Source organism: Pinus tabuliformis, chromosome 2_2 (genome assembly GCF_031772625.1).
Source record: "Pinus tabuliformis cultivar Carrire ecotype Pingquan chromosome 2_2, CPIR1, whole genome shotgun sequence".
In the NCBI taxonomy this organism is placed as follows: Eukaryota; Viridiplantae; Streptophyta; class Pinopsida; order Pinales; family Pinaceae; genus Pinus; species Pinus tabuliformis.
The window spans coordinates 150,492,873-150,505,351 of record NC_142300.1 but is presented as its reverse complement, the minus strand read 5'-3'; positions in this window follow the sequence as shown (position 1 = coordinate 150,505,351).

The window sequence follows — 12,479 nt, the reverse complement described above, 5'->3', positions numbered from 1 at the left end:
ATGATTCATTTGCAGCAGACACGAGAAGAAGTTCATCAGAATTCCCTTAAGTTGCAGGAGCGCATAAAGAGAATATATGACAAAAAGGCCAAAGCGGATGAGTTTCAGATTGATGATGTTGTCTTACGGTGGGATGCCCGAAATGAGGATAAGGGGAAGCATGGAAAGTTCGACAACTTATGGAAGGGTCCTTATAAAATTGCAGCATACCGTGGTCCAAATGCTTTCCTTCTCAAAGAAATGAACGGAGATGATTGTCTTGGAGGGTCGGTGAACGGCCGGCTGCTCAAAAAGTATCATGCTTGAGCATTTTCTGCTCTAATCACTCTCATTGTAAATACCATGTCATATTCTTTTTGCAGCAAGTGTGAAGCTGATTTCCATCTTCAGTTTGGGGCCCGCGGTGAAGGCTATAATTCTGAAAATGGTGATTAGTTGGTGTGGGTTTTACAAGTTGTTTCATGTCAGTTTATTTTCTGTATAGAGTTAGCGAGTTAGTGTCCAAATAAAGTCTTGCATTTCAGTCAATTGTCCAAGTTAAATCAAGTTGTTTTCAAGTTGGTCACAGGTGAAATAAGTTGACTCCATTGCCCAATGATAAAGCACTGATCTGCTCTCCCAGAGGTCTGAGGTTCTTGGTACCTCCAAGGAGATACCATCCCCATTGGAGCCAATGTTAGTGTCGGTCTTGAAAGCCCTCCATCAGTGATCAAAGCTCTTTGCATTTGCATTAGTAGGTGTCCTATCAGTGTCAAAATTTGCATCCCGCTAGGCATGCCATAACCCTGAAGGAGGAGCTGGTCTATTCATATCCCTTTTGGCTTTGCTGGATCAGGTCATATCAGGTCATTGAGTTTGTCAAAATGCTCTTGTTTGGTCTTAATCTCAAAATTCTAGGTCTATGGTTTTGGTCAGTTGTCTTAGCAAGGTTAGCAAGGTCATGTTTATGAGAGTCCTTGACTGACCAGCAAGCCAGAGGGAGGATGGTAAACATGTTCCTTTGAAATTTTCATCATGTATAGCTCATTTTTAACCTTGGATTTAAAAACCCTGTTTTTAAAGCCAAGGTCATGATAATTTTTGTAAAAAGATTAAGTGTCCAAGAAATCTTCAGAAAGGCAGCAACAACCCTGGTCCCCTTGCCACAGTTCTTCAGATGATCTCCCTGCAAAAAGAATCAGGTGAAAGCACTCAAAAAGTCAACTTCAGGATAAAGGAAATCAAGAAAATCAGTGTTTTTAAAAAGTGACAAAATAGACTTTATAAAGTGGGTTTTGGATGAAATTTTTTCAAAAGTGAGATTATAAAAGGTAATTCTCCCTCCTTTAACTTTCATTGTGCATTTCGAGCTTCTAAGAGTGATTGTGAGAGAGTGCAAGTCGAAGAAGGCGAAGATACAGTGTTTCGGGCAGTTTCCAGGTGCGCGACCCGTCCAGGCTCGTGCGCGACCTCTTGGGTGGTGCGCGACCCCTCCAGCAGCTTCCGGCAGTGCAAAATCACAACGGGCGCGACCCGTCGAGCTGTGCGCGACCCCTCCAGGGCTGTGCGCTACCCGTTTAGCTGTTTGCCACCAAACTGCAAACAAATTCCCTCATTCCTCTTCAAACTTGCTAAATCGGTCGAGGTAGGCACTCAATTCATGAATGATGATATGGATGGTGAAAATAATGATGTGTGTCATGGTTTTATCATTTAAATTTGCAAGTGAATGGATTAATATGGCTGTTGCTAATGTTGGTGAAATGCTAGGGTTTATGACTGTTTCAAGTGTTTATTGTCCCATTGATCCCTTCCTTTTTTCCCCTCTTTCATAATAATCATGCTTGCATCTCTGTCCTATTTCATTTGCACATAAAATGTTGCTCTACCCCCATCCCTAAGTTATAAACCCTACCCCTCTCACAAGCACTCAAACCCTAATTTCTTCTACCATACACATGCAAAACTAAAACAAAAAGAAAGATTCATTGTAAAGACATAAGAGAGTCATGTAAATTTAATGTGCTGTGTATTTAAAAGCATGTACAAACCCCTATATATCCTTGACATCCCCTTGTACATGAAATACTTTCCCTTGATGTGAAAATGATGAGTATGTACTCCTTAATGTGTATGTAACCCTTAAAGAATAAAAAGAGCAGAATCTGCCTTATAACACACATGAACTCCTCAGTGAATTTGGTGTATGGTGTCCTTATGCCCCTATTGATATCTGTATCCCCTCACATGTTCATTATTATACATGTTTTTTCCCATATGAGATGTTCTTTGCAAATGATTTCCCATGTTTTATGCACATGATTTCCCGATGTTAAACTGTTCCTATATGCATGATAATGTGTAAAGTTTCCCTTGAAAATTCCCTGTTATTATCATATATTTCCATTCCTTGTTCAGAAATTCCCTCCCCTAACATTCCCCTCATGTTTCTCCCCTTGAAACAGCATAGAGTTCAGTATTTTTGCAGGCAGAGGCAGCAGTTCAATTTGTCCTTCAGTTTGCCCACCTTGCTCCAAAACCATGTCAGATACCGGGACTTATGAGCAAGGTGATGACCATTCATCATCAGCAGAGAGTGAGGAACAGAGGAGGCCTCGGAGAGGGGGTAAGGGAGGTCATCATAAGAGGGAGGAGGAAAAGAGCCCCTGGTTCATGAGGATCCAGTGATCGATCTTGAGGTCAGTTCTCCTAGCCAGGAGGCAAAGGAGATCATTCAGCAACTCAGGGCCGAGAATGAGACTTTGCAGCGGAGACTTGAGGGTGATCAGTGGACCATCACATATTTAGAGCAGCGGAACACCCAGCTGGAGGAGGAAAAGGCACTTGATGAGCTATGGAGGATTCGTAGTGACCGAGTCCTCAACCGTAGGAGACCCGGTGATCCATTGCCTGCTGATCGGGAGTCCAGGCTTATTCAGGTGAATGCCCATTTGGAGAGGCTATTGGCGAAGGCCAACCAAGACAAGAGGCTGCTGAGGAACATGAAAAACCACTATTGGGCTAGGATGCATGTTTGTAAAGCAAAGTTGAAAATAGTCCAATGAAGGTTGACCGAGGCTCTTGGGAGGAAGAAGAAGGCCAACCCACTCCGCATCTTGGCTGAGGCTTCTCTCACCCATCATGACACTCATTAGCCTCATCATAGCACCAAACACAAAATTTTTTGGAAGTTTTGGCTCATTTTTGGCATTTTTGGGAAATTTACAGGTTTTGGCTTCTCAAGGGGTCTCACCCCCGGTGAGACCCTTTGTCCTCGTAGCTCCGTTTTGCGAACACTCGGCATTGATGGATTTTTCATGCAAAGTTACACATGCCTATGGATTAGCTTGAGTTTTCATGGTGTTTTGGGTCTCCAAAAGGTCAAAATACAGCCAAATTTTGACTTTCTGCCCCTTTTTTGAGCTGCAGAAGTAGTCTTGGGAGAATTGACTTTTGACTGGGCAAATGACCTCCAAATCAAAACATTCCAGTTGGGTTGGAAATTAGACTTAGATACCTTTCCAACGAGCTATCCTGCACCTCATTCTGACACCGGAAAGGCCTCCAAACAGGGCTTCAAAGTGCGCGACCCCTTCAGCTGGATGTGCGCGACCCCTTGGGAAATTTTTGCCAGATTTGACCAGTTCAGCCCAGAATTTACAGTTCAGCTCTAGTTTGACTTGCTGAGGTCGATGGTGGTCCTTTTGATTGTACTTGTGGCACTTTTTAGATACTTTTACTATTGTTTTACTCTTCTATAAGTTTTCCTCATGTAAAAGAGTAAAATTGACTGTATGAACTGGTTTCCAAGTTTTTAGAGGCAAGTTGTTTTGACTGCCTATTTTGTAGTGCTTAGTTTAGGAGTTGTTCAAACAGCTCCTAGGATGGTGAGCTCGACCCCTAGAGGTGGGGAAGGGGTTAGATCACCTATATTATGTACTTTCATGCTCATTTTCATGGTTGGACTCTTGAGGGAGAAGCTCCTATTGTATATTTTACTTATATCTCTGCAATTTGAGGAAAAGGAAGACCAGGGTTTTGCAGACATCATTGGGATTCTTGTGGACTCTTGTGTTGATGGTGTGTTCTCTTATTGTAATTGTAAGTGTGTTTATGTGTTCCATCTCTTTCTTTACTGCAACTTATTAAACAAATGAAGTGATAAAGTTTGAATTCATGCTTGCCATGCTCAGCTTTCAAATTTGTTTAATGTTTATGTTTTCCACTATCTAGAGAGGATTCAAAGTCATTGTTTGCCCTCTTTAGCTTCTCTTTTTCTTCCTTGATCATCCATCTCAGCTAAAGGCATCAGCACAAACTCCTACCTCGCCCCAAAGACCCACCTGCAAAACCTGAGCTCAATCCCCGCACCCTGAATTGCACTCCCTCCAATTGCCACCAAAAACCCCAAAAACTTTAAATCAACCTTTTAATCAGTTTACTAGCCCAATATCAGTGTTACTTTTGATTGGTCATCTCATCCCATTGAAAATTTGCCGAGATAGACCGGAGAGAGCCTTCTCATACCCCGTAGGGCTAGCTACGAGGTGAAATGGTTTGATGTAGCTTTGAGATTTGCCTTTTCAGCCTGAGGTGAAATTTCAAACGCTAACAGAACCCACTCAAATGTGTCTTCTGCATCGAAGTGGGACGATTGCTGGGATTTGTAGTTTCAAAAGCTGGCATTCGCGTCGATCCCTCGAAGGTCGAAGCTATCATCAAATTGCCTCCTCCTTCGAGTTTGCGCCAACTCCAAAGTTTGCAAGGGAAAGCAAACTTTTTACGCCGATTCATTCCTAACCACGCCGAGATTACCAAGGGTTTTACCCGGTTGTTGAAACAAAATGCTCAATTCTCTTGGGATGAGATAGATCAGAAATATTTTGATGCGCTAAAGCACGCGTTGACCCATGCACCGTTGCTGCATCCTCCCAACTACAACCAGGATTACTTTTGTACCTCGCCGCCGCTCATTCCACCATTGGAATGGTCTTAGTACAGGAAGATGAATTCGAAACGGAACATGTGATATATTATCTTAGTAGGACATTAAATCCCACTGAGCTAAAATATTCGCATGTGGAGAAATTGGCCCTGGCAGCTGTTCAGGCTGTCCAACGTTTTCGTCATTACATTCTTCTCCGTAAAACTACAGTCATTTCGGATTGCAACCCTATAATCTATATTTTGACTAAACAATTGCTAGGGGGCAAGTACTCTAAATGGATTGTTATCTTGCAAGAGTTCGACTTAGAGTTTGAAAAATCTGAGTCTAAGAAATCTTTAGTTTTTGCGGAATTGATGTGTGATTTCCCGTGTGCTGACACGGAAACTGTGGCAGAGGAACCCATTGCGGACGAATCTCTGTTTCTCATCAGCACTTTAGATTTGTGGTATGGGGATATAATTGTCTATCTCTAAACCCAATCCTTTCGGCCCGAAGCTTCAAATTCGGAACGCCGAAAAATTCGATTCCAGTCCCAACAATACAAAATTGTTGGAGATACTCTTTATCGTCGTGGGGCAGATTTGGTTTTTCGTCGTTGCTTAACTCATGAAGAGGCAGAAAGGGTTATGAATGACTATCATTCTGGAGCGTGTGACGGTCATATGTCTGGGTATGCCATAGCCCAGAAGGTGTTGCGTGCTGGCTACTTTTGGCCGTCCATGTTTAACGATTGTATCATTGCGGTCCGAAAATGCCACAACTGTCAAGTGTTTGATCGCAAGATGCGCGCACCACCTGCTCCTCTCCACCCTATAATTACCGTTGGTCCTTTTGCTAAATGGGGTATCGATTTTATTACATGTAACCCTCACTCGGCCGGGGGGCATGCGTATATCATCCTTGCGGTTGATTATTTTACTAAGTGGGCCGAGGTGATGCCTAAATTCGAGGCAGACGGTAAGACAGCTGTGATTTTCCTATTCAATCATATTATTGCTAGGTTTGGTGTCCCATAAGCGATAATCACTGACCATGGGCGCCATTTTCAAAACATTATGATGACAAAACTTACAAGCCAGCTTGGTTTGCGTCATGATAGTTCTACTCCTTATTATCCCCAAGCAAACGGTTTGGTTGAGTCCATCAACAAATTTCTTGTTATCATGATCCGACGAATCATTGGTATTCACCGGTCGAATTGGCACAACATGTTATTTTCAGCGCTTTGGGCGTACCAAACCTCAGTAAAAACATCTACAGGGTTCACTCCTTTCCAACTAGTTTATGGTTTGGAAGCAGTGTTGCCCATTGAATGCGAAATCCCATCACTTCAAATGGCTATCGAATTACTTCCAGCTACTTCCGAAGAGGAGAAGCGTCTATTATACTTAGCTAAATTAGATGAGACTCGACATGACGCTGCATTGGCAATCGAGACTCACGCAAAAAGAATGAAAGCTAAGTATGATCGCAACGTGACCCCTCGTAATTTTTTGGAAGGAGACCTAGTGCTATTATATGATCAAGCTAATGATAAATTAGGTGCTGGAAAATTCGTTCCTATGTGGCATGGGCCCTACATTGTCAAGCGAAAGCTAGCAAAAGGGGCCTATGAGCTGGTAGATTTTGATGGGGACTCTTTGGGTAAGCCCAGAAATGGACTTTACCTAAAGAGGTATTATGCTTAAATGATGGGTATGGAGATTTAGTTAGGTTAGTTTTTCTTTCTAGCTGGTGTGTTTGTTAGTTTAGACAGTGTGCTTAGCTTAGAAAGTGTGTTTTTCGTCGTTATTCTGGCTTATCTTGGTTTTACTCTTGATATTGCAGATGTCGACGCCTCTCCAAACGTACATTGGATTTGCTGATGGTGCTTGTCGTAGTACACGGAATATCTCTTCCGCAGCTTGGGTTATCTATTCGCCCTCTGACGAGTTAGTTTCTATGCATGGGGTGAGCCTCGGTCAAACAACAAATAACATTGCAGAATACAGTGCAGTGATTGAGTTATTATCTGAATCTATTTCATTCGGGATTCGGAGTTTGATAGTGAGGTTAGATTCTGAACTCGTTGTATTACAGCTTAATAGAGTATATTCCATTAGAAATCCAGTGTTATTAAGGTTATTTTTGAGAGTGCGCCTCTTGGAACGTGAATTTGATTACATTGAATATCAGCATATTCCAAGGTCATTAAATACATTAGCAGATGCAATTGCTTCTCGAGTGTTGGACAGACATTTGCGATAATCATAAAAGTAAATTTAAAAAAAAAAACATTTCATCATACATGTTTAACAAGATAAACCGGTAATAATGATATATATATAGATAGGAGTGTGTCAAAAATATACATCGTCTTCGATCATAGGTTGAAAAACACCTTATGATCGACAAAAATGATAAGTACAAAAAACCAAAAATGTCACATGTGTCTACAAAAAGTGACTAGCCAATCACTGGTGGTGCTCTCTATACCAGACCACTGCCTGCGCTACCCTACACAGGAACCTCCTGAAAGGTCCTAGAACTGCGACCACATAGCGCTGAAGTTGGATAGGAATATCGTCTATAGTCGTCTCGGGTATGTCCACCGTGAGACGCTCTAGGTCCTATTCCAGCTCGGCTAAGGTCTCTGCAGCCGCATCCTGTGGGGCCGATGCTGGTGCAGCTGGTACTCTTCTCTCGAATGGTCGGAGATTGGCCGGACGCTGTGGACCTACATCTGCATTTTGAAATTTGTCACTGTCAGTTTTGAGACGATATAAAAACAAAACAAAAAAAAGTAAATAATTTAAAAACTTGTGAAAAATGAAGTACCTCTATCGTCCCATTGTTCTCCCTGTAGAAGAACCATGTCCGGATCACCGCGAAAATCTACTCCGGCATAAGGAAAGTCCTGAATTGCAAAGACCTGGTCCTCCAACCAGTGAAAGTATCCCGCAAGAAATCGAACAACTCCCGCTCCCTCATCAGGATGCCGGGCCATCACCGCAACCCATCGCATCAACTTTGGCTCCTGAGGAGGCCCAGCTGCAACAGTGAGATGCTGTGGGATCAGCATCGGAACCCTCTCTAGGGCAAAGCTCACAACTAGAGGCCCATACCCAAAGGTCTTTAATTGCCCGTTCTTTGCCCTAGTCAGTTGGCCCTTCATATTGGCCAACACAGCGTCACACCAATTGAAAATGGTGCCTTGGTAGCAATCTATCGCCATCCGCATTTGGGACCCGGTGGCAATATGCAAGGCGGTTGCGCCGCAGAGTCTGGTAACTGTAAAGGCAATTACCATAAGTTCAGGCAGGGATATGTATTTGATTTCTATCCCTTTCTCCTGGTTCTGATTGTTGCACCACTCTAGCCGGAGGCTAGCAAGGGATTGGCCACCCGGCCTAGTCCCGGACAGGGTCAGTTGCTTGCCCCTATTAGGCAAGCCAGTGAGAAAATATATGTCTGAGGGCTCTATCTCGAGCTGGTGCCCTCCGATGTAGAAGCATTGATCCTGAACATTTCACCTTTCAACCAGCCATTCTAAGAATCGCACCTGGGCCCTCATGCCAGGTATGGCCCAGTATTTGTAGAGATCGCATGCCTTCAAAGTATCAATGGAGGGTTGATGATCTATTGCGGCCAAATCGACATCTTCGTGTTCTCTTTCGCGCCAATCAAGCATGGTGGGCAATCTACACACCAGAAAACATTCATTAGAATTCATTAAATCAAAAATTGATGGTTTAATTTTGAGATTTAGGGTTTTGAATTCACTTTGCGCGGAGTACGCACCCCGCGTTCAGAAAACATAGCGTGGGGACGCAGCTGTTCTGAAGGTAGGCTGCGTACTCCGGCCATTTTCCCATTAACGAAAATGTTGGGGTACGCAGGTCGCCCATGGGGCACCTGCGTACCCTGAAAGGCGGATCCTAAAACCCCAAAGCCCTCAAAAAATCAAGCTAGGGCTTAAAATGAAATTCTAAACGGATGAAAACAAAGAGGAGGATGTTGTGAAATACCTGAAAGAGACAGCACTCGATTCCGACGGTCGGATTCTCCGCAAAGTCCACGGGAAATTTCTTGCCAAAAGCCCTTTTCTCTCCCTCAATAGTAAAATGGTAAAAATGACATGGTAAAAAGTCTTTTTATAGGTTTTTTGGATAAATGAATGCTAAATTTGTTTATTTTTCACCATGGAAGGATATTTCTCAATGCATTTTTGCTTATCTTAAATAGGTATGAGTAATGTGTCGTTTTTTGTGCAGGGCAATAGGACTTTCAGGGAAAATTATCATTTTTCACGAACCAAAACATCAGAGTCATGTTTTAAGCCCTTTTCTGACTCCTAAAACATGAAAAGATTGCCGAGCGTTTCTTTTACACTCGTTAAAACGGAATTAAAAGATGGTCCCCTTATAGCTCTTTTCTGACCGTAAAAACAAGAAAAGATTGCCGGGTTTTTGTCGTTTCAAACTCGATATGGAAATAAAACGACGTGTCCTTGATCGCTTTTTACTTTTCAGGTCAGAGGCACTAATCATGAAAGTACTCCTTGGTCGCAAGACTAAGCGGTTCTCTCAAGTATTATTTTATACTTTTTCGGGCTTGGAAGACACAACTTTACGAAAAAATTCAACCTAGAGTCTTCTTAAGTTTTTTCAGACTCTCTAAAAATGAAAAACGCCGAGTTTCTCCTATACTGGACTTGTTAAAATTTCACAGTAAAGGACCTGTTCGATTACAAACAGGAACGGACCACTCCTTCTTAGGGTTCGAATCAAAACTAAGTTGGACTCATCCGAAGGATGAGCTTATAATCAAGCATATGTTATCCTCCTCAAGCTTGTAAAAAATAAAGAGGTACTTGCCAGAAATGGTGGGGGAAAAGAGAGAAAAATGAGCCCATTTGTTATCCTTTGTCTCAGAAGAAGCCTTATTACCACTCTTGAACACGACACTTTTCATTCACCTGGGTTGGGAAATCCTTTGCCTCACAGTTGATCAAACCACATTGAAAGTCTTTAGCTGGGTATTAACTTTGGGTCAAATGTCACCAAGCCATCTGTCGTGTCGTTATGTGTTCAAGAGGTCTCTGCAATAAACATTCATCTGCAAAATACTTGTCATCCATTTTAACCATCCCTGAGTCAGTCCTTACAGCTACATTTCTTCAACTTGATCTATGATTTCGTGTTGTGGGCTTGCCTACAACGGGTCGCTTTCTATCGACATCAGCACATTATCTAGAAAGATGACCTAGGAATCGTCAGTACCTTGGAGTCTGCATGCATCAATGGCAGGTTTCTCGCCTTCGACGACAATTTACATCATTGACTTTCGATCGAAGGATTCCGTGAAATGTTCAACATCAACTCATTCATTCACATCTCATGGATTGTACTGGGTACTTGAGAACCATTGACATCACTGGTGGTCTCTCTCACGCTTGTTAACAGTTTACATCATTGACTGGTAATCAAGTGGTTTCTACCATGTTCGACATCAACTCATTTATTTGCATGGATAGAATCGTACCTGTTCGGGAAGTAGAAATGAAGACCCTGGATCTAGTTTCCACCATCCAGGATGCGAGGAGTTTTGTATTCATTATACAGTAGACTAATCATAAACAGATGGCTGCGTCCATACTGTGTCTACAAAAGTCTATGATTATGATGTACTACAGAATCATTCCTGTATCAGAGCAGTAGATAGTCAATTAGTTAAAGTTTTCAATCTGAGTATGGGAATGCCTACCTCAGCGATGATATGATCATATATATGTATTTTGTGTTGAATACTTGCAGGTTCCGACTGGGCTCTCCACAAGATAATCCTTGAAATGATAAAGTACTTCACCCTTCCTAGATGATATGAAACCCTTATCTACTACAGGATTCGCACTTTAGGGGGCAATCTGTTACACTAAAATTTGTCACCATGACTATTTGCAGTTAGTATGGCTCCATCAACTGTCATACTATCCTCCTTGGCAAGCCTCATACCTCTGTTCTCCATGTCAAACTCCAAGAAAGAGAGAAAGTCATTAAAAATCTATATATCTCTGGGTATGCAGTTTCTCTTAGCCTTACCTGCGTGTACACACTCCAAGTTCACAATACCTGCGTACTTGTACGCTCTGTATGTAAAGCAATGGGTGCGTACTCCTGTTAAGGTCAAAAGGCGCAAGTTTCACTCCAAAAAAGTTACTTGTGGTCATTTCTAGAGTATTCTAGAAGCTTGTTTGACGTGTATGAAGCGCCTCCAGGTGGTTCATGTATCCATACCAAAGAGGAACTTATCCCATCAAGAGGGGAGCTATCCCATCCAAAGAGGGGCTTATCCCATTGATGGTGGACCTGAATAACTTCCTCTAGAGCACTATAAATACAGGCATTGGGCCAGAGGGAGGAGAGGTTGAAAGCTGAACATTCCTAAGGGTAGATGCTGCTGGAATTAGGACTCCCTTGTAAAGCTTGAGAGGAGAGATTCCCATCCTTTCCTAGCCTTATTTGAGAGTGGGTGAGCTGATCAAAGTAAAGGAAAACTCTTGTTGGACCCTAGGAGGGACTTGCACAACACCAAGGCTCAGGTTGTAATGGTTCCTTTTGTTACCTTTTAATGCAAATGAACTTATTTTTCTCAACAGATTGTTATTCATGGTTTGTTTCATATACTCCTTGGTCTATATGATAGATATGTATTGTTTTATGAGTATATCAGGTGCTATTTAATCTTTTGGCTTGTTAGTGAATGCAGGTTTCGAAGAGAAAGAGGAGCTCATCCGGATCGGCGAGGCTGGACTACTACAAAGCGTTGGACTAAAGGTATGTTAAAGATCCCCTGATTACTTGTATTTGCAATACATGTTTAGAGAAAAGTAGGGTTTATTTGTTTTGTTTGTCACTAGAAAGCTCTTGCTTCTAGGGAGGTCGGTTGTGTCCGCACTGTTGACTCTTTCCGCATGACACGGTCTTTCCACAATTCCTTATGATAGTTATGAATGGGGTTTGGGTCCTGTGGAGTCCATTTCCAACCTAGAATGGGGTATTCATAATTGAAACAGATAGTGTCCAAAATATAGGCACTCATATAAAACGGGAGTATTACCCGGGTAGTCACAAACTTGTTTTTCCTATAATCAAGTATTTGGTTGGCCATTTTATAAAACAAAATGGTCGCCCAATCCATGACGTAAGAATTAACTGCAACCTACATTAAAGGTACCATATCTATAGAAAAGTTGGCAGAATCATGGACTCCAAAGAGTTTGCACATCATTGCACCCGCATAACAATAAGGAGATGCTAATGAGTCTACGAAGTACATACCCGATGATTAATTCTTGTGTTTGGTCGAAAAATGCCTCCACTATCTGATAGGGTCAAATTCGATGGCATTTTCTTTGTCGAAAGCCTCCAAAAATGCTTTGTTATATCGCTTCTACGGTTCAGGAAAATGGTACATTATTTTGATATCTTCTGCTCTAAATGACCCGAACATTCTCCCATCAGTCGTAAAGAAAGTTCTGTTTGTGACATTGATGCTTTCAATAACCCATCTA